A 23,344-nucleotide genomic window follows, 5' to 3' on the forward strand; every position below is an offset into this window, starting at 1 on the left:
TTTGAATAGCTGTCTGTTCCCCGCCGCGCCGCGTATAGACACTCCCCCTTGCTCGGGATTGGACGGGGGATCTGTCTATCAAAGTGCAGATCACCCGTCCAATCCCGAGCAAAGGGGGAGTGTCTATACGCGGCGCGGCGGGGAACAGACAGCTATTCAAAGGAAAGCTGTAATGTTCCCCGCACGCTGATTAACTAGGCGGTGGCATCTAGGTATGGGGAGACATGGCTGCATATGTGGGGGGACATGGCTGCATATATGGGGGACATGGCTGCATATATGGGGGACATGGCTGCATATGTGGGGGACATGGCTGCATATGTGGGGGACATGGCTGCATATGTGGGGGACATGGCTGCATATATGGGGGACATGGCTGCATATATGGGGGACATGGCTGCATATGTGGGGACATGGCTGCATATGTGGGGACGTGGCTGCATCTGTGGGGGACATGGCTACATCTGTGGGGGACATGGCTGCATCTGTGGGGGACATGGCTGCATTGGTTGGGGACATGGCTGCATCTGTGGGGGACATGGCTGCATTCGTGGGGGACAAGGCTGCATTTGGGGACACATTTAAAAAAAAAGTATCTGTACTTGTACTCGGTCCTAAAAAAGTGGTATCGGGACAACCCTACCCCTTACCCTAACAAAACGTGCCCAAAAACGTGCATAAAATTGCACCAAAAACGTGCAAAAAACACCAGAAAAATGCTTAAAGACGCTATGCTCAGGTGTGAACGCAGCCTAAGTGTCTCCGGTGCTTCCTTCCTTTGTTAACAGCATGAGTCACAAGTTTTCCTGGCACATGAGATAAATTTGTGAGAGGAGAGCTCAGCACAACACAGTTCTGTATCCTTCCTTCTTTCCTGTGCAGTGTAGAGAGGCAGGGGGGTGTGTTTCTATCCTCCAATCAGCTCTCACACACTGTAACTGCAGCTCTCTGCCCCCTTCTATGTGCTCCTCACAGATGCAGAAGGATTTTATCACAAATCAGCACTTTTGAAGGGGTGTAGGTAAGAGAAGACTGCAGATAAACAATTGTTTTATCTCTGTTTATCACCCGAAGTTATTTATTTCACTGGGTATATGAGAGGGTTTACAAGCACAAGATTCTCAAAAAAAGGCATCTTTAGGCTGCTTTAACAACATTAGACTCAAGTGCTTGGAGGGGTAAGGAGGGAATATTCCTATGATACTTAGTGCCATCTAGTGGCCAAATGCAACATTTTAAGTTTAAAATCAATTACAATATTCGACCGACACAAGAAATAGCCCAATAAAAATTCTCAGAAAACTAATTTATGAATTTTAATGGGTGAATAGCTATGCAATTTGTTTTATTATAACTACACCTCTATGCCTTTGGTAGCACTTTACAAATGACATTTTGCCTCTCTAAATGACAAGTAAAAACATTAAATACATAATGTACCGTCTGGATATGAGAATAACATTACTTTTTAGTTCTTTCCTCTGTCCTTATAAACAAAATAAAAAAATAAGAAGAAAATTACAAGAGGCCTTATAAGATGAACATTCCTTCTCTTTTTTATTACAGTTGTGTTGCCTCATTTTCTCAAATCCCTAATTAATTTGAGCTAAAATCCAGACAGATAATAAAAGATCACTCTTTAATCCAATTATTTATTCATTAAAAAATATAATTAAATGTATTTTAAATACAGACTATAGAGGTACCTGATTTTGCATTTATTTTAGCTTCTAGGACTAAAGTTGGAAGAAGAAGTAGCACTATAAATCACTAAGCAATGGCTTTAGCAATGAAGTTGGTATGGGTTACTGAACTATGCAGTGAGAGTGTAATGCCGCGTACACACGATCATTTTTCGGGTTGTAAAAAATGATGTTTTTTTTTAATGTCATTAAAAACGATCGTGTGTGGGCTTCAGAGAATTTTTCGGGTTCTAAAAAACGGGCAAAAAAAAATTCGAACATGCTCTATTTTTTAACTACGTTTTTAACGTTGTCGTTTTTCGGGTTCTAAAAAATGGTCGTGTGTGGGCTTTAACGACGTGAAATATCTGCGCATGCTCAGAAGCAAGTTATGAGACGTGAGCACTCGTTCTGGTAAAACTACCGTTCGTAATGGAGTAAGCACATTCATCACGCTGTAACAGAGAGAAAAGCGCAAATCGTCTTTTACTAACACAAAATCAGCTAAAGCAGCCCAAAGGGCGGCGTTATCCGAATAGAACTTCCCCTTTATAGTGCCTGTCGTACGTGTTGTACGTCGCCGCACTTTGCTAGAGCTTTTTTTTTCACGACCGTGTGTAGGCAAGGCCGTTTTAATGATCAAGTTGAAAAAAACATAGTTTTTTCTAGAGCCTGAAAAACATTGTGCGTACGCGGCATTAGTCCTTGCATTTAGAGTATTGTTATTTTGGCCCTGATCCAGAAAGCTGTTGTGGCATTTAAACCCAACTTCAGGCCCCCGGCTATGCCCCCCCCCCCACCACAGAAGCTTCTCTACCCCATCCCTCCACCCCATTACAGTGTAAGTGTGGGGTACTATGGTGATGCCCCCTCAGGGACTAGGTTCACGACACCCTGTACCTACAGCAGTGGTGGTTGGTGTTTTTTTGTTTGGGGGGCGGCAAGCAAGCACCCCCCACATCACCTCAAACCCCCCCCCCCCCCCACTTGCTGTTTGCAGGTCCAATCGGCGGGCACATCGGGGATCATCGGGCACATCGGGCAGGGGGACAGGCTGCGGCAGGCATCTTGCAGTGTCTTCTGAGATCACAGCGGCTTTTGCCGTGCATCTCCTCCCCTCCTCCTAGGCATCCAATAGGATCACCTAACCTTTCAGCCAATCGGAAACAGGTAACAGACCGGTGCTTCCTGATTGGCTGAGAGGCGACTTAGACCCCTTTCACACTGAGGAGTTTTTCAGGCGGTACAGCGCTAAAAATAGCGCCTAAATACCGCCTGAAAAACTCCTGCCCAGCCTTCTCAATGTGAATCCTGCGGCAATTCCGACGGTATAGCGCCGCTATTTTTAGCGGCACTATACCGCCACCGGTGTGAAAGGGGCCTTAGTGTTAGAAAAGCAAATATTTCTTTGCTTTTTCTAACACATCTAGGTGGACTCAACCTGCAAGACCAAGGACATCTAGTGTTGAAAAAGAATTACCATGTTGGTTCGTGTCAGATAGGAAGTAAGTATTGTAGCCGGAACTGCTTTTTTATTTTGTATTGCTGGAGGACCTTGTGACATTGCCATTGCTGATGTTTTTCATCTAAATGCTTGACAAAAATAAAATCCCTGTTATTTAAATTTATTAGTAGAAAAATATTAATTAAAAATGTCCCTGTAATGCCTGGGAATCTGGGCTCCCTCTCCTTTTGCCATACACTATATTGTCAAAAGTATTGGGATGCCTGCCTTTACACGCACGTGAACTTTAATGGCATCCCAGTCTTAGTCCATAGGGTTCAATATTGAGTTGGACAACCCTTTGCAGCGATAACAGCTTCAACTCTCTTTGGAAGGCTGTCCACAAGGTTTAGGAGTGTGTCTGACCATTCTTCCAGAAATGCATTTGTGATGTCAAGCATGATGTTGGACGGGAAGGACTGGTCTGCAATCTCTGCTCGAATTCACTCCAAAGACATGCTGGTAGGTAAATTGGATCTTGTCCAAAATTGGCCCAGTATATATATGTATATCTGTGTGTATGAATGTGTGTCCCTAGCGTGTCGTGATCCTACGGGGTAAAATGACCGCACCAGCCAAGCAGACACTGGCTGGAATAGCGCCCAGAGGCGATTCAGTTCGCATGTGTAGCGCTATACAAGTCATTCATTCATTCATTCATTCATTCAAAGGTGTTCTATTAGGTTGAGGTCAGGACAGTCAAGTCTCTCCACCCCAAACTCACTCATCCATGTGTTTATGGACCTTGCTTTGTGCACTGGTGCGCAATCATGTTGGAACAGGCCATCCCCAAACAGTGGGGAGCATGGAATTTAAAATTTTAAAACATGCTTTAAAATCGAACCGATGGACCGCTGCCCGATTGGTCCAAACCGATGGTTAGTACAGAAAGCATTGGTTCAAAACTTTGTTTTATTCAGCAAGTCATGTGTTTGACGTCACCGCATTCTGACCCGATCGGTTTTTGGAACGATGGTATGTACGCACATCAGGCCACTTCAGCGGTGAACCGATGGAAATGGCCCGTCGGACCATTCTCATCAGTTTGGAACGACCGTGTGTATGCGGCCTAAGGGGCAAAGCTCAACCTATGAAAGACAACACCACACCATAATCCCCCCTCCAACAAATGATTTGGACCAGTGTACAAAGCAAGGTCTATAAAGACATGGAGTTTGTGCTAGAGGAACTTGACTGGCCTGCCCTCAAACCGATAGAATACCTTTGGGATGAATTAGAGCAGAGACTGCGAGCCAGGCCTTCTCATCCAACATCAGTGCCTGACCTCACAAATGCACTTCTGGAAAAATGGTCAAACATTTCCATAGACACACTCCTAAACCTTGTGGAGAGCCTTCGCAGAAGATTCAAAGCTGTTATAGCTGCACAGGGTGGGCCAACACAATAATGAACCCTATGGACTAAGACTGGGATGCCATTAAAGTTCATGTGCGTGTAAAGGCAGCTGTCCCAATACTTTTGACAATATAGCATATGTTCAATGCCACAACACTGGTTATGTGGTATTTGCCAAGGCAAAAGAAACATGGTGGGTTGATGTTCAGGCACAGCTTTCAAGCAGAGCTGTGGATTGACCTGCTCTACTCAAAAATATAGCCTCCAGCAGGGACCAAAGAACTTCCGCTGGGGGGAGAAGGGGAATCCATCTTTATTATAGTGATAATGCGTTCAAGCTTTTCTTACAAACAATATCTTATCGCACGCGGTTTGAATTTTAAAGCAGCTTACTTTATTGTAGAGTATATTTCCTCTATGACCTTGCAGACATTTATTTTTTATTTTATTTTGTTCTATTGGTTTAAAGTTCTATATCAAAGACTGTCATGGAACATTGCCGACAACATGAAAAAAGTTCTATCTACAAGCTTTTCTGATTCACAGCTGGTTGTAAGCCATTGAGGCAATTCATCTACCAAGCATAGTGGGTGCTACTTCCCTCACCTCTATACCTCTTCGGAGACTTTGTTTTCTGCATTCGCTACACCCACCATGCTGCTTCAGGCTGAGAAAGCCTTCATTGTTCTGTATTTTATTTATGTCCTTGGTACAGGCTATTGTGCCACAGTGCTATGTTTGTTAGCGGTGAGACTGCAGTGTTTTGATGTGACCCAGTTGTGGGTGTTGAGAAATTCACTAGCTCAGCTGTCGTGATTTCATTACAATGAAATGATGATTGATGAAAACCAGGAGCTCAGCTATGCGAGGCAGCAAAAGCTATAGGTTTCATGGATTTTATAGGGCCACAGTGCTAGCTCTTTTTGTTGCTGGTGACACTTCCATGAACTTGGAATCAGTGGCGGCTGGTGCTCAAAATTTTTGGGGGGGCGCAAACGAAAAAAAAAAATTGCAGCCACTGTGCCATCAATTGTCACCACTGTGCCATGCCATCAAACGCAGCCACTGTGCCATCAATTGTCACCACTGTGCCATGCCATCAAACGCAGCCACTGTGCCATCAATTCGCACCAATGTGCCATGCCATTAAACGCAGCCACTGTGCCATGCCATCAAACGCAGCCACTGTGCCATCAATTGTCACCACTGTGCCATGCCATCAAACGCAGCCACTGTGCCATCAATTGTCACCACTGTGCCATGCCATCAAACGCAGCCACTGTGCCATCAATTCGCACCACTGTGCCATGCCATTAAACGCAGCCACTGTGCCATGCCATCAAACGCAGCCACTGTGCCATGCCATCAAACACAACCGCTGTGCCTTTTAATTGTCACCGCTGTGCCCTTTAATTGTCACCACTGTGCCCTTTAATTGTCACCGCTGTGCCCTTTAATTGTCACCACTGTGCCCTTTAATTGTCACCGCTGTGCCCTTTAATTGTCCCCACTGTGCCTATTGTCGCCACTGTGCCCATTGATCTCGCCGCTGTTCCCTGTAAAGTGCCCCGCCCGGCACTTACCTTTACTGGAGTCAGCCATCCACGTCCCTCGATGTCTTCTACCGCCCTCGATGACTGACAGGCGTCTCAGCCAATCAGGTTACCGGTAGCCAGAATAGGCCAACCTGATTGGCTGAGACGCCTGTCAGTCTTATACAAGGAGCGCATCCCTAGTGCGTTCCTTGTATAAGCTTCCGGGACCCGAGGGCTGTACTCGGAAAAGCCTATCAGAGCCGTACAGCCAACCAGCTGCCGTTATTCAGATGGCCGGACATGAGCGCCGACCATCTGAATAGAACAGCGGCAGCGGCGATAATAACATAGATTTGTGCAATGCATGAATCTATGTTATTAGACTCAGTGGCCGTGAGAGCCAGAGGGGGCGGTGCGCCACTGCTTGGAATTCTGCTCAAGCTCATGGTTCCAATGGTTCATTGCCTTTTACCTGAAGGATGTCAACACCCTGGCATAGGGCAGCCATCACAAATTTTGGGGCCCCTCACACAGATTTAGGCAGAGCCCCCCTGGAGCAGAGAACCAGGGGGGCTCTCCTCTCTCCTGCCACGAGATGATAAGGGGGTACCTTTATGCCAGGACAATACAGTGTCCCGGAATGAAACTGACACAGCCACCCCCCCGGGCCAATCTGATGCCCCCAAATAAGACCGCCACATCACTGCTTTACTCACTGACAATACTTGCCCTGGCTGGGAATGCCTGGAAAAGCACAATCCCTGCCCCCTGATGTGATTGGCGAAATCCTGCCTCTTGTGTCCAATCACTGTGCTGTGATTCGTTAAGGCACAAGCTGGTTTTTGGGACGGGGTGGGGGAGTGTCCCTGAATGGTAGTTTGGAAATGTGGTCACCCTAGACGAAGGGGGGGGGGGGAATTGTGCTGACGAACAAAACAAAGTCAAGTCAAGTCTTCTCTCTCTTGCTGCGAGATGCTAAAGTCAGACGGGGAAAAAAAACGGGGGGTGGGCCCCTGCCGCAAGTTTATAAAGGTGGGGTGTCAGACGGAAAAAAAATGGGGGGTGGGCCCCTGCCGCAAGTTTCTAAAGGTGGGGGGTCGAAGGTAAAAAAACAGGGGGCGGCCGGGCCCCTTACAGGTGTAATGCTTGTACCCCCCTGATGGCGGCCATGCCCAGGCATAAAGGAAGCCTCTACTTAAAGAAGCCTGTCACGGATAACCTTTGCTTCTGAAAATGCTAGCAGCCTGGCTGTATTGTTAATACCATTGGATTCAATATTTTTAGGCTCGATTCACATATATGCAAAATGGATGAGTTTTGAACCGCATCTGATTTCAGCTTTCTATGGAGCCAATTTACATATTTGCAGTGCGATTTCAGTGTCTGGTATGTATTTTAAAGGGGAACCCCCATGCCATTTTTTTTCTTGGCGTAGGGGTCCCCCAAAACTCATACTGGGCCCTTATCCAAGCATGCAGCCTGACAGGCCAGGAAACGGGGGGGGGGGGGGGGGGACTGGCGAGCACTGCCGCCCCCCTGAACCATACAAGACCACATGCCCTCAATATAGAATATAGGAGAATTCTTTTTTTGGGGGGGAGGGGGCGCAAACAAACTAAAAAAAAAAACATCAATTGCAGCCACTGAGCCCATCACACGCAGCTACTCTGCCCATCACATGCAGCTACTGTGTCCATTAATTGCTGCCACTGTGCCCATCAAACACAGCCACTGTGCCCATCAATTGCTGCCATTGTGCTCATCAATTGCCGCTACTGTGCCCCATCAATTGCTGTCAGTGTGCCCATCAATTGCCGCTACTGTGCCTATCAACTGCTGCCAGTGTGCCCCTCCACTTCCGCTACTGTGCTCATCCACTGCCGCTACTGTGCCCATCAACTTCCGTTACTGTGCCTATCAACTGCTGCCAGTGTGCCCATCAACTGCCACCACTGTGCCCATCCACTGCTGCTACAGTGCCCATCCACTGCTGCTACAGTGCCCATCCACTGCTGCGCCTATCAACTGCCACTACTGTGTCCATTAACTGCTGACAGTGTGCCCATCAATTGCCGCTACTGTGCCCATCAATTGCTGCTATTGTGCCCATCCACTACCGCTACTGTGCCCATCCACTGACAGCACTGTGCCTATCCACTGCTGCCAGTGTGCCCATCAACTGTCGCTACTGTGCCCATCAATGCATGAATCTATCTATGGTGAGAGAGGGACGGCAGGAAAGAGGGGGTGGCGCCCGTGCGCCCTTTATGGACGCATTGCCACTGTTCTATTACACACGTAGAAAAAAACAACAACACGAAACGCTTGTAAAAGCTGCTTTTTTTTAAGCCCAGTGTGCATAAGGCCTTACATAGGCACAGCTACAAGGTAAGATTCTTATGGTAGAGCAGTGTTTCTTTTTTTTCTTTTTTTTTTTCCCTCCCCCCTCCCAGGATCTGTGTGCCATGCAATCTTCTTTTTTATTAAGTATTTTCTCACCTGTCAGCTTCTGTCATACCTTGTACAAATTTTTCCGACAGTTTAAAAACTTTCCATTTCTCCCACACCACTCTATATCTTTCCTCTCCTCCTGTCTCTCCACTGGCGAGATGCTCCATTTCTTCTATATATTCCACCCTTTCTATCCACTCTTTAATTGATGGCCTTTTTGGATGTAACCAATTTTTTGGAATCAGGGCCTTTGCTGCATTTAGCAGCACTGGAACCAAAGTTGTTCCGTATTGTTTTTTGTTTTTTTCAGTTCCATGAAACAGACAGGTTAGCGGGCTACATGAGATCCTTTCCCCTGTTATTTCTTTGATATATTCCAAGACTTCTTCCCAATATTCCTGTACTCTCGGACAGTCCCACCAGATATGCATTGTTGATCCCTTTTGCTTACAATTCCTCCAGCAGAGCTCTGAGTTTTTTGGGTGAATTTTACTCATTCTTAATGGGGTCAGGTGCCATCGAACCATACACTTATAATTTGCTTCTATGGTAGTTATATCTGAGGCGTGATTGTAAACTGCACCTATCATTTGTGATTTGTCAATCCTTGTACCCAAATCACTTTCCCATTTTTCTAAAAAGGGCAATGTTTCCTGAGTTGCGAGCTCCGTTAGTATTCCATATGTCTTTGATATATCATGTATCAGAGGCTTATCTATATTGCATATTTTTTCTATTGGGTATAGTGTTTTATCTTCCCTAATTGGCTGTGGTAAAGTGCTCACAAAGTGATTTAACTGTAGATACTCCCATTCGCTCATACATTGATCCCCTTCTCCCATTTTTATATCCTGTCTTGCTTTTATTTTTCCCCGTGTAACAATATCCTTTAATTTTTTCTCACCCAATTGCCTTCCAAACCGTGTTCCATTACCTGGTGGGAAAAAGAGCAGTGTTTCTCAACCTTTTTTTCAGTCAAGGCATCCTTTAAAATTATGGACAGTCTCGAGGCACCCCATCTAAATTGTAAAATACTATTCTAATAGTTTTACATAATACATCAACATCAGTCCATGTAGGACCCCCAACGTTAGAGGTGATTTATTCTCCCAAATCCAATACACTTTTTCATATTGGTACATAAACAAAAAGACTTGAAACTGTAATTGCAGCAAAAGGTGGTTCTTCAGTCCGTTTTCATCAGTTTTGACTGATCGTTTCTACAAGGCCTAAAGGGGAAGTTCCATTTGAATGGCGCCACCATTTGGGCTGAATGGCGCCACCCTCTGACCTTCTGTCCGTTTTCATCAGTTTTGACTGATCGTGTGTACAAGGCCTAAAGGGGAAGTTTCATTTGAATGGCGCCACTCTTTGGGCTGATTAAGCAACTTTTCCTTCACATAACTTGCTTCTGAGCATGCATGTTTTTTCCCCGTCGTTAAAGCGTACACACGACCGGTTTTCACGATGAGAAAAACGACGACGTGAAAAATGACGAGAAATAATAGAGCCTGCTCTAAATTTGTAATGCCCATTTTTCACGTCGAGAAAAATGCTTTGGAGCCTACACACGACCGTTTTTAAAGACCAATTAAAAAAATTGCATATTTCTCGTCATAAAAACGGTTGTGTGTACACGGCATAAGTATGACATGTCTGTTATTAAAAAAACAAACAAAAAAAAAGACTTTACGTTCACTTTAAACATTGGGTACAAAATTGTCCCGGCTGCTGCCCTGGTATATTCCCTATGCGCCAATGACATGTCTTTATTTGTAGGTGTGTTTATCATTTTTTCTGCATTGCTTTAAAGCATGTATTCATAAATTCAAGTGACTTACTTTGAACAGATTAATTAGGAATTCCTTGTGTGTTTCTTTTCGGATTTATAGCTTTTAGCTGCTCTTTATCAGCCTTTGTTGCTCCCTTACCTGCCGTGGTAAATCATTTGGTGACCCAGGTAGGATCTTGGTTCGGGTTAGCCACCCCTCACTTCTTGACATAGGTGTGCGCAGCCTATTGCATTACTCAAGCACATGCGTGTGGGTATATATATATATATATATATATATATATATATATATATATATATATATATATATATATATATATATATTCAGACACACACGCTTTTAAAGAGTTTTTTTTTTTTTATGTTTTAATACACTTTACATCTTATGGCAGAATTGGTCAGAGGGAGAAAGGGGGGGAGGGGTGAGAGAGAAGGGGGTAGGAGAAAGTGAGGGGTGAGAGAGAGAAAGGGAGTGAGAGAGAGGGGGTGAGGAAGAGAGCGGGGTGAGAGAGAGAGAAAGGGGTGAGAGGGAAGGGGATGAGAGAGAGAGAGAGAATGGGGTGAGAGGGGGTGGGATAGAGAGAGAGAGAGAGGGGGGGGTGAGAGAGAGGGGTGAACGAGAGAGAAGGGGGTGAGAGAGAGAATGAAAGGGGTGGGAGAGAGAGAATTGAGTTCGAGAGAAGGGGATAAGAGAGATAGAGAGTGAGAGAGAGAGAAAGGGGTGAGAGAGAGGGGGGGTGAGGAAGAGAAAGGGGTTGAGAGAGGGAGAGAGAAGGGGGTGAGGGAGAGAGAAAGGGATGAGAGAGAGAGGGGGGTGAGGAAGAGAAAGGGGTTGAGAGAGAGAGAAGGGGGTGAGGGAGAGAGAAAGGGGTGAGAGAGAAGGGGATGAGAGAGAGAGAGAGAGAGAGAGGGGTGAGGGAGAGAGAAGGGGGTGAGAGAGAGAGATTGAAAGGGGTGAGAGAGAAGGGGATGAGAGAGTGAGAATGGAGAGAGAGAGAGAAATCGGATGACAGAGAGGGGGTATGAGAGAGTGAGTGGGGGTGAAAGAGGGGGTAAGAGAGAGGGGAGGATGAGTGGAGTAAGAGAGAAAGAGAGAGGGTGAGGGGGGTAAGAGAGATATGGATCACTCTGGGTGTGTAGTGCATTATAGGGCCCAGTGGGCCCCCCTTCCCTCGGGGCCCGTTTGCCCCACACACTTCTGTACACTGGATGGCGCTAGTGCATGGGGTTATTAGGGTGTGCCCAGGCATACCCAGCACCCTCCTTGCTCCTTGATGAGTTCTGGTACTCCAGTCTAACAATGACATGTGTAATGTGTAATACTTCAGATCCCAAAAAATGATGATGTATTGTTTCATTTTTATGTCTCTTGTATGTGTTTTTTGTTTTCAGATATTGTGACCTCCACATCTCCTGAGGAAGCAGCCCAGAGCTGTGAAATATGTAGAGAAACCATTGTCTGTCATGCATTGATATGTATATACTTTATTCTGTCAAGCTATTGTTACATTGTCTAGGGCTAAAGTCATCTTAATTATTGTGTGTTTGTAATGCATGGGGGCAATTTCAATATTGAGTGGGAGTCTCTTGAGGAGGTATGAATAATGTACATGCTTATTACCAGTGACGGCTGGTGCTCAATATTTTGGGGACGGAGTGGCAAACAAACCTCCCCACCTCACTCGCACCACCGCCACTCAGCCGCTGCTCACACTGACGCCACCCCCCCCCCCCACCTCCACTCACACAGCCGCCGGCCTTACCTTAGGAGATGGGGAGGGGTAGGGCTGCTGCTCCTCACTCCAGCTGAGGGAAGAGCCAAGGCTTATATTCCTGGCTGAACAGACATAGCTTCTCTTCCTGGCTGAACAGGAAGTGGGTCCTGACTCTGAGACCCAATTGGTCGGGAGTCCTAAGACTCCATGGCCAAACTGGACTCAGGATTTGCTTCCTGATTGGCCGGGAGGAGAATCAGGAAGACAATAGCGAATATTCATTTGCTATTGTGACACAGCTGGATGGGCTCAGGGTGCAGTGCTCTGCGCCCCCGAGTCCACCCTTTTTTCAAGCCAATTTGAGCCTCAGGCTCTAATCATGTGCTTAAAAAAAAAGACCCTATTGAAATCCATGCGTCCAGCACCCTGCATGTATATTAGAGGGCCGGACACATAGATAGAGACCACCACTGTTATTCCTTTTTTTGACCAGCATGTTGTAATAAAAACTATTTTTTTATGTAATGTTACAAAATGGTCAATGGTGTAGACTGAGCCATTCCTGGGGGGAGGGAGGAAGTCCCCTTTATCTCACCACATATATATATAGTACCTGCGTCCCACTGGTTTCCGCCAATTTTGTGCTGATGGCGCTGCTTGACATCTTCTGATGTTGAGTTGAAGTAAGCACGGTGTGTCGTTCATCTGCTGCATTAGGTTTCCAGGGTTGACCACTGCGTCTATGGTCCTCAACTTTTCTTTCTGCTTCTTTAAAAGAGCTAAAACAGCACACCTTGAAACCCCAGTCTGCCTTGAAACCTTTGCATGGGAGAGATCTTGTTGATGCAGCATAACTACCGTGTGTCTTGTTGCTGTGCTCAGTCTTGCCATGGTGTATGACCTGGGATATGAAGCAATGTTTGGCAGTTCCTCATCCAGTTTTAATCCTCATATACAGCTGTTTCTGTTTAAGATGATGACCTACATATTAAATTGATGATCATTAGCATTCTTCTTGATCTAATTTGTTAATCATACACCTGGCTCTAATCCTACAAAATACCTGACTTTGTGCAAGTGTAAGAATTGATGCTTCTGTTTTTAATTTTGTAAATTGATAAAAATAAACAATTAAAATATATATTTTTGAAAGAATTCTTATGTTACAGATTTTTTTCACACCTGTCTGAAACATTTGCATAGTACTGTACACGTAGTCCATATTGTATGCTTTGCTTATATTTTGCACACGACCACCCTAGTCTATCACATACTCACATTCCAATCCTGAGATGATGATAAGAAACTAGCTTGCTTTACTTTTTCTATTCTTTACCTTAAACCGTGTGTATGCTCCCTAGCAGTTTTCTCGATAGGAAAACAGCCGGGAATCCCGATGGGAAAATCGAGAACCTGGCTCTCTATTTTCTCGTTGGGATTCCCGGCAGAGTGTTTCCTGCCGAAAAAACTGGTCGTCTGTATGCTTACCTGTCTGCAGTTAAACCTGCGCATGCTCGATAAGCCTTTGATGCATGCGCGGTAGCATACAAGGCATAGTGTAAGGGTTAGCAAGATGGCGGTAACGTCATCGAATGTGACGAGCGTTGGCTCATCGTAGTCGATGTTGTCACTGCGTTTTTGCCATTCAAAAGAAAAGCGTTTTTTTTTAATGGCCGTCTGTATGCACGGCTTGGCAAGCCAAGCTTGCCAGGAATCCCGTCAGGAAAACCAACGTTTTTTTCCTGACGGGATTCCCGGCCGTGTGAACAGGGCTTTAGTCAGTAGGGTTCAATATTGAGTTGGCCCACCCTTTACAGCTATAACAGCTTCAACTCTTCTGGGAAGGCTGTCCACAAGGTTTAGGAGCGTGTCTATGGGAATATTTGACCAATCTTCCAGAAGCAAAATTCTGTGGTCAGGCACTGATGTGGACGAGAAGGCCTAGCTCGCAGTCTCCGCTCTAATTCATTCCAATTCTTTCGGGTTCAGGTCCGGACTCTGTGCAGGCCAGTCAAGATTTTCTATCCCAAACTCGCTCATCCATGTCTTTATGGACCTTGCTTTGTGCACTGGTGCGCACTCATGTTGTAACAGGAAGGGGCCATCCCCAAACTGTTCTCACAAAGTTGGGAGGTTGAAATTGTCCAAAATGTCTTGGCATGCTGGCGTCCTAATGCCCCGTACACACAATTGGAAATTCCGACTGCAAAAGTCTGATGTGAGCTATTGAATGGAAATTCCGACCGTGTGTATACTCCATCGGACTTTTGCTGTCAGAATTTCCGCCAACAATTGATTGAGAGCTGGTTCTCAAATTTTCAGACAGAAAAAATTCCTATCGGAAAATCCGATCGTCTATAGCAATTCTGACACGCAAAATTCCGACGCATTTTCGGAAACAATTTGACGCATGCTCGGAAGCATTGAACTTCATTTTCTCGACGTAGAGTGTTGTTATTACTCGTCGTAGTGTTGTACGTCACAGCGTTCTTGACAGTTGAAAGTTCAGAGAACTTTGTGTGACCGTGTGTATGCAAGCCAAGCTTCAGCGGAATTCCTTTGGAAAAAACATCCAAGGTTTTTCTGACAGAAAATCCAATCGTGTGTACGCGGCATAAGAGTTCCCTTTACTGGAACTAAGGGGCCAAGCCCAACCCCTGAAAAACAACCCCACACCATAATCCCCCCTCCACCAAATAATGTGGGCCAGTGCACAAAGCAAGGTCCATAAAGACATGGATGAGTGAGTTTGGGGTGGAGAAACTTGACTGGACTGCACAGAGTTCTGACCTCAACCCGACAGAACACCTTTGGGATGAATTAAAGCGGAGAATGCGAGCCAGGCCTTCTCCTCCAACATCAGTGTCTGACCTCACAAATGCGTTTCTGAAAGAATGGCCAAATATTTCCATAGACACACTCCTAAACCTTGTGGACAACCTTCCCAGAAGAGATTAAGCTGTTATAGCTGCAAAGGGTGGGCCAACTCAATATTGAACCTAATGCCGCATACACACGGACGTTTTTCGGCATGAAAAAAAACGACGTTTTTCGAAACGTCATTTAAAATGATCGTGTGTGGGCTTCACATCATTTTTCGGCTTCTGAAAAACGACAACATTTTTTTTTGAACATGCTGCATTTTTTACGTCGCTTTTTAAAATGTCGTTTTTTGTGTTGTTAAAAATGGTTGTGTGTGGGCTAAAACAACGTTTTAAACCCGCGCATGCCCAGAAGCGAGTTATGAGACGGGAGCGCTCGTTCTGGTAAAACTACCATTCATAATGGAGTAAGCACATTTATCACGCTGTAACAGACCAAAAAGCGTGAATCGTCTTTTCCTAACAAGGAATCAGCTAAAAGCAGCCCAAAGGCGAATGGAACTTCCCCTTCAGAGTGCTGTCGTACGCGTTGTACGTCACTTTGTTCATCATTCTTCAAAAACGATGGTGTGTGGGCAACATCGTTTTTAATGATGAAGTTGGAAAAACGTTGTTTTTTGGACATGCTGAAAAACAAGGTTTTCTTTTCATGCCGAAAAACGACCGTGTGTACAGACTAAGACTGGGATGCCAATAAAGTTCATGTGCATGTAAAGGCAGAAGTCCCAATACTTTTGAGAATACAGTGTGTATATATGGTGGCAGTGGCGGTGCGTCCTTAGGGGGAGCAGAAGCGCCGCCCCCTCTCCCCTGCACCCATCACTCAACAATACATAGATTCATGCATTGCATGAATCTATGTATTGAATCCTACAGACGAAGACTGGGAGGCCATGTAAAAGCAGGTGTCCCAATACTTTTGGTAATATAGGGCCAGATCCACGAAGCAGTTACGCTTGGGTATCTATTGATACGCCGCGTAACTTCTAGTTTGCTCCGGCGTATCTTTGTTTTGTATCCACAAAACAAGATACGCCTGAAGCTGGGCTAGATCCGACTGGCGTACGTCTTAGTAGGCCGTCGGATCTAAGGTGCATATTTACGCTGGCCGCTAGGTGGCGTTTCCGTTGATTTCCGCGTCGAGTATGCAAATTAGCTAGATGCGGCGATCCACGAACGTACGTCCGGCCGGCACATTTTTTTACGTCGTTTCCATACGGCTTTTTTCAGCGTATAGTTACCCCTGCTATATGAGGCGTATCCTATGTTAAGTATTGACGTCGTTCCCGCGTCGAATTTTGAAAATTTTACGTCGTTTGCGTAAGTCGTTCGCGAATAGGGCTTTGCGTAAAATGACGTTCACGTCGTAAGCATTGGCTTGTTGCGTGTTAATTTCGAGCATGCGCACTGGGAAACCCTAACGGACGGCGCATGCGCCGTTCAGAAAAAACGTCATTTACGTCGGGTCAAGACGTATTATCATAAAACACGCCCCCATCTCATCCATTTGAATTGCGCGCCCTTACGCCGACACAGTTACACTACGCCGTCGTAACTCACGGCGTAAATTCTTTGAGAATACGGGAAATACGCTGTAAGTTACGGCGGCGTAGTGTATCTAAGATACACTACGCCGGCCGTAAAGAAGCGCCACGCTTCGTGGATCTGGCCCATAGTGTATATTGTGCCAAATAAAGTCTGAACAGTTATTTGGAAGGTTGCTTTTTGCGTCTGATCCCTACTGCAGTAGTTATTACTATTTTGGAACCACTGATCAATATCAGGTTAGGCGTTGCCTATCTATAACATACAGTAACATTCCATTCCTATTATTTTTCCTGTGATGTGATTAAACACCTCCTGGTGTATCTAACCATATTGATGACAAGAGCTTCTCAGAGGACAAGCTTTTATTACAAAACATCTGGGTGGTTTACAAAAATTATATATAAAAAACTAGAAAAACATCTTGGAGTTCCTTGGGAATTAGAAATGATTTTGAGGTTGTTACTGTCCAAGGTGGTTTGAAGAAGAAAGTGTTGGGGGGCTGATCGTGTTGTGAGAATAATATGGAGAGGCTAGAAGGGGGGGGGGGATCGGAAACTTCATCCAGCTCATTTCCATGGAAACAAGTCTGTAACAGCGATCCGACGGCAGATGAGAGGGTAAGGAAACAGCCACAATGTAACCTCTCTCAATGAATCAGCTTTTAACCATCTGATGGCTGATGGGGTTTCCGGAAAATCCACATCCAACTGGCCTCTTCATCCTTAAAACAGAAAACACAAACAAACACTAAATAAATAATCTGGGCAATCAATAATTTATTGCATGCTCATCTGAAAAGCAACAAAAAAAACCACCCTTGGGTACTTTAAGAGATCAAATGCTCCCGTTTTCCTCAACAAGTAATTTTTCTGATGGGTTTGAGATTGGAGGCTTTCGCGGACAAGTTACGCATCTCAAGAAGAGAGACGCCTGGGGCACAGATGTAGGATATAGTGAAAGACGTTTAAATAGATCTACTTTTTACTGGTGAGAGCAAAGTACCGAAATCATCTTAGAATTATAATAATGGTAAAAAAAATCCTTTTCAGATAATTTTAGGTTGATTTATTTTCTCTACACCTCTTATTGGGCACATAATCTTGGAAATCAGGATTGCCCCAATTAACCAAACATCCTTTATTTTAGGCGAACCTTTTGTAAAAATAAATACATAAATAAATAATAAAGTAAAATAAAAAAACAAACAAACAAAAACAAAACCATTGTACAGGTTTCCTGACCAAACCCCTCTTTATTAAAGCAGTGGTTCACCCTAAATAACAAGTTTCTACCATAAAATCCAGCATACTAGCGTCAGCTACAGTATGCCTTTATTTATTTTTTTTGCGCCGTACTCACAGTTTAATCCCATAGTTAAGTTTCAGACTCCCCGCGGGGAATGGGCGTTCCTATGCAGAGGGGAACATGATTGACGGCCGGCTATGGCGCGTCACGCTTCCTGAAAATAGCCGGAGTAGGACTCGGCTCTTCACGGCGCTATACAGCGCCTGCGCACAGACTAGGAGCTGACTGCGCAGGCGCCGTGAAGAGCCAAGTCCTATTTCGGCTATTTTCGGGAAGCGTGACGCGCCATAGCCGGCCGTCAATCATGTTCCCCTCTGCATAGGAACGCCTACTCCTCGCGGGAAGTCTGAAACGTAACTACGGGATTAAACTGTGAGTACGGCGCAAACAAATTAAATAAAGGCATACTATAGCTCGCGCTAGTATGCTGGATGACATGGTAGAATTTTTTTTTTTTTTGTAGGGTGAACCCCCCGCTTTAACCACTTGACAACTGGGCACTTAAACCCACTTAATAACCAGACCAATTTTCAGCTTTCGGTGCTCTCACATTTTGAATGACAATAACTCAGTCATACAACACTGTAACCAAATTAAATTTTTGTCCTTTTTTTTCCCACAAATAGAGCTTTCTTTTGGTGGTATTTGATCACCTCTGCGGTTTTAATTTTTTTCGTTATAAATGAAAAAAGAACGAAAATTTTGTAAAAAAATGAATTTTTCTTCATTTCTATTATAAAATTTTGCAAAAAATGAATTTTTCTTCATAAATTTGGCCTAAAATGTATACTGCTACATATCTTTGGTTAAAAAAAAAATTTGGATATTATTTAGTCTGGGTGAAAGTTATAAGGTCTACAAGCTATGGTACCAATTACTGAAAATGTATCAATTTGATCACATCTGAAGTACTGACGGCCTCTCTCATTTCTTGAGACCCTAACATGCCAGAAAAGTACAAATACCCCCCAAATGACCCTTTTTTGGAAAGAAGACATTCCAAGGTATTTAGAAAGAGGCATTGTGAGTTTTTTGAAGTTGTCATTTTTTCCCACAATTCTTTGCAAAATCAAGGTTTTTTTTATTTTAATTTTTTTTCCACAAAAGTTTCATATTAGCAGGTTATTTCTCACACACAGCATATGCATACCACAAATTACACCCCAAAACACATTCTGCTATTCCTCCCGAGTATGGCGATACCACATGTGTGAGACTTTTACACAGCGTGGCCACATACAGAGGCCCAACATGCAGGGAGCACCATCAGGCGTTCTGGAACACCCAGACCAATTCTGACATTCCTCTCCTACATGTAAAAATCATCATTTATTTGCTAGAAAATTACATAGAACCCCAAAACATTATATATGCTTTTTTAGCAAAGACCCTAGAGAATACAATGGCGGTCGTTGCAACTTTTTATCGCGCATGGTATTTGCACAGCAATTTTTCGAACGCATTTTTTTGGGAAATAAAACAGTTTTGTGCTTTTTAAAAAAAAAAAAAACATTAAAGTTAGCCCAATGTTTTTGCATAATATGAAAGATGAAGTTACGCCGAGTAAATAGATACCCAACATGTCACCCTTCAATATTGCACACGCTTGTGGAATGGCGCCAAACTTCGCTACTTAAAAATCCCCATAGGTGACGTTTTAAATGTTTTTACTGGTTACATGTTTTTAGTTGGAGAAGAGGTCTAGGGCCAAAATGATTGCTCTCGCTCTAACGTTCGCAGCGATACCTCACATGTGTGGTTTGAACACCGTTTTCATATGTGGGCGGGACTTGCGTGTGCGTTCGCTTCTGTATACGAGCACGCGGGAACAGGGGCGCGTTAAATATATATATTTTTTTTTTATTGTTCATTTTACTTTATTTACGCACAGGTAAGCCTATAACAAGGCTTACCTGTAGGTAAGGAGAATATCTCCTAAACCTGCACGGTTTAGGAGATATTCCCCTCGCAATGCGCCGCGGCGCAGGGGGGATCTACGGCGAAAGGACCGGCAGCCGCCGGACCTTGCCGAGTCTTAAATCTCCCGCGCGCACGCGCGGGAGTGACGTCATCGCCGCTCCAGCCAATCACAGCGCTGGAGCGGCGATACCCGGAAGACACGCTGAGGCAAGATGAAATCTCGCTCGGCGTGGACCAGGTAAGTGCTACACACCTCGTTCCGAGGTAAGTATTTCATAATGAGCTAATATGCAGTGCATATTAGCTCATTATGACTTTTGCCTTACAGGAGAAAAAATAAATAAAAATGTCATGCGGGTTTACAACCGCTTTAAGAAAGGTCTGGATACTTTCCTAAATGTTCATAATATAACTGTAACGGTATGGCCCGTGGGACCCAGAGGCTCTTGAAGGATGTGGGGTACTCCTTTGTCAGCTTCACCAATGACTCTTGTGTCTAGGGTCATCCTATGTCCACTAGGGGCATAGGATGACTGAGAACTGATATCATGGATTACATGAGATGGGACAGTAATGATAATTCATTCTGAACACAACGGGTCAATAGAGTGTCTCCTTCAATGTGGAACATAGGCCGTTGAGATGTTAATTGATGTTAATCACCTCCAGCTACCTGGCTGTAGTGATGAAAGCTTGCTGTGATTGCATTCTATTGTCTATTGTGTTAATTAAGCCTGGCTCCTAAGATATTTCATGGTGCTATGCTAACTAACCCTGTATTGTGTGAAAATTCTATTGATGCTAATATGTGTTGTGAGTTAACACACTCTAAAGGTCAGACGTCTGACTTATGTTCACTAAAGAAATGTGTATTGTGTAGCAGGTGAGAATAGCTTATCGTGGAGTCAGAAAGTCTGTCTAAGATGTGGATTGAGGGGGTCTTGTTGGCACCCATTGTGTGATGTTGTGGGTGGAGTGTGTCATTGTCCCTTTGATTCCTGCAACATGCTTTCTAGCTGTATATAAGAAACCTAAGTGTACCATTAAAGTGTCATTCTGTTTGGAACCAGAGAACAGAGCTGTGTCTCGTTATTCTGGGGAAAATCCAATGGGTCCTGTCTGCTGGATTGTGGCGTGTCGGAAGCTGTCTTGGGTTGGTGGAATGGAATAACGTAACGGCGTTAACCCCTGACCGTTACAATTACTGAGTACTAACATTTATAGGTAAAGTTGATCCAGGGAAAATACGATTGCTTCTCGGGGGATCAGGAAGGATTTTTTTTCCCCTGCTGTAGCAAATTGGATCATGCTCTGCTGTTTTTTTTTGCCTTCCTCTGGATCAACTGTGGGTATAGAATTGGGTATATGGGATTGTACGATATTTTTTATTTTATTTTAATTTCTTTTTTATGGTTGAACTAGATGAACTTGTGTCTTTTTTTAACCTGACTAACTATGTAACTATGTAACAAGTGACAAGTTGGTATTATTCGACCAATGAAAGGTGTCAGTAGGAACAATGTAAGCATTGCTTGTTCAAGACATATTTATGGTCTGCCTAATCGAAGGTATGGCAAGGATGTGCTTTGGTTTTAATATAACTGCAATAATCAGTGTCTCTGTTTCCCATCTGAAGAAGCCGGGAGTTATTAGAGCACATTATAATCACTTCCAGCCACTAAGAGAGAATAGAGGAAGGTATCACTGCAACCAAGACAGTGGAAACTGTGCCAAATGGTCAATTGTATCAGTTTAATCTTGATATAGGCTACAACATAAATAATGTATGAGTTTCTTTTGTCTTGTTTTTTTTTTCTCTAAGTAGAACACCAGAGAAAATCTTTTTATTCGTTTTAAGTAGAGTAGGGAAGAGAAAACCTCAGAGAAGTATTATTGAGGCTCTATGGGAAAGCTTCTGCTCACTTCCTAGTCCAATGACTCTATGGGAAATGAGGGGAATCCCCAACTGTCCACCCCACCCCCCTCCAAAACAAAAAAAAAAAAGACTGCAGTAAAATCCACACAGAAATATCTACTCAAAACTAAAATAAAGCTGTATGGCTGGAGTTCCACCTTAAAACTAAACCTGTGATTGGGCAAGGGGCATTCAAATATATCTATATATTCTTAACAAGCAGAAAATGAACCATTGCCCCGATGTTAGGCATGTGTTAGCACTGGGAGGCAGAGCTGGTGTCCCAATCATGTGATAGCTGTGATTGATTCTCATTGCAGTCACATGATTGACAACCCATCCTGGCCAGTGCGCAGCTTGGTCAGTGTGTTTTGGAATGCGCAGTGAGTACCCCTCAGCACACAATGTTGTACGGCGATGGCTCAGCATTAAAGTCCAATCACCCTGACGCCATACAGTGGTGGCTGGTGCTCAGAAAAACTCCCATTAATTGCAGCCTCATTGTGCCCATCAATTGTCGCCACTGTGCCATCAAACACAGCCACTGTGCCCATCAATTGTCGCCACTGTGCCATCAATTGTCGCCACTGTGCCATCAATTGTTACCACTGTGCCATCAAACTCAGCCACTGTGCCCATCAATTGTCGCCACTGTGCCATCAATTGTTACCACTGTGCCATCAAACTCAGCCACTGTGCCCATCAATTGTCGCCACTGTGCCATCAAACGCAGCCACTGTGCTCATCAATTGTCGCCACTGTGCCATCAAACGCAGCCACTGTGGCATCAAACGCAGCCACTGTACCATCAATTGTCGCTACTGTGCCATCAATTGTCGCGACTGTGCCATCAAACGCAGCCACTGTGCCATTAATTGTCGCCACTGTGCCATCAATTGTCGACACTGTACCATCAATTGTCGCCACTGTGCCATTAATTGTCGCCATTGTGCCATCAAACGCAGCCACTGTGCCATCAATTGCCGCCACTGTGCCATCAACGCAGCCACTGTGCCATCAATTGTCGCCACTGTGCCCATCAATTGGTGCCAGTTTGCCAGTAAAATCCACACAGAAATTCCATCTTCAGTCTACTCAAAACTAAAATAAAGCTGTATGGCTGGAGTTCCACCTTAAAACTAAACCTGTGATTGGGCAAAGGGCATTCGAATATATCTATATATTCTTAACAAGCAGAAAATGAACCATTGCCCCGATGTTAGGCATGTGTTAGGACTGAAAGGCAGAGCTTGTGTCCCAATCATGTGATAGCTGTGATTGATTCTCATTGCAGTCACATGATCAACAACCCCATCCTGGCCAGTGCGCAGCTTGGTCAGTGTGTTTTGGAATGCGCAGTGAGTACCCCTGAGCACACAATCTTGTACGGCGATGGCTCAACATTAAAGTCCAATCACCCTGCCGCCTGCCGACATACAGTGTCAGATTTCCCCAAAATACCGCCAGTTTGCCCCCCCCACCCGGCACTTACCTTTCTCGAGTCAGCCATACTCCTCCACGCTCCCTCAATGTCTTCTCCGGCCCTCGATGTCGCTTAAGCCAATCAGGTGACCGGTAACCAGACCCGGTGAACCTGATTGGCTGAGACGCGTGTCAGTGTTAACCAGGGAACGCACACCCTGTGCACCCTCTGGTTAACCATTTGGAAGACGATTAGAGCCCACAGGCTCTGATAGACACTTCCAAAACACACCCATCGCTGTAATTCAGGTGGTCGG

At 44.7% G+C, this 23,344-nt stretch overlaps 1 protein-coding gene across 1 annotated transcript in view; it reads right to left on the reverse strand.

Moving 5' to 3' along the window:
• Positions 1-16,809: 16,809 nt before the first annotated feature.
• The window catches only part of LOC120913447 (leucine-rich repeat and fibronectin type III domain-containing protein 1-like protein), a 109,986-nt gene continuing 103,451 nt past the window's right edge, over positions 16,810-23,344 (reverse strand). The window contains exon 5 of the mRNA XM_040323374.1: positions 16,810-17,186. The gene's annotated coding sequence lies outside the window, so the exon portion shown is untranslated. The remainder of the gene's footprint in view (positions 17,187-23,344) is intronic.

Source organism: Rana temporaria, chromosome 9 (genome assembly GCF_905171775.1).
Source record: "Rana temporaria chromosome 9, aRanTem1.1, whole genome shotgun sequence".
Lineage (NCBI taxonomy): Eukaryota > Metazoa > Chordata > Amphibia > Anura > Ranidae > Rana > Rana temporaria.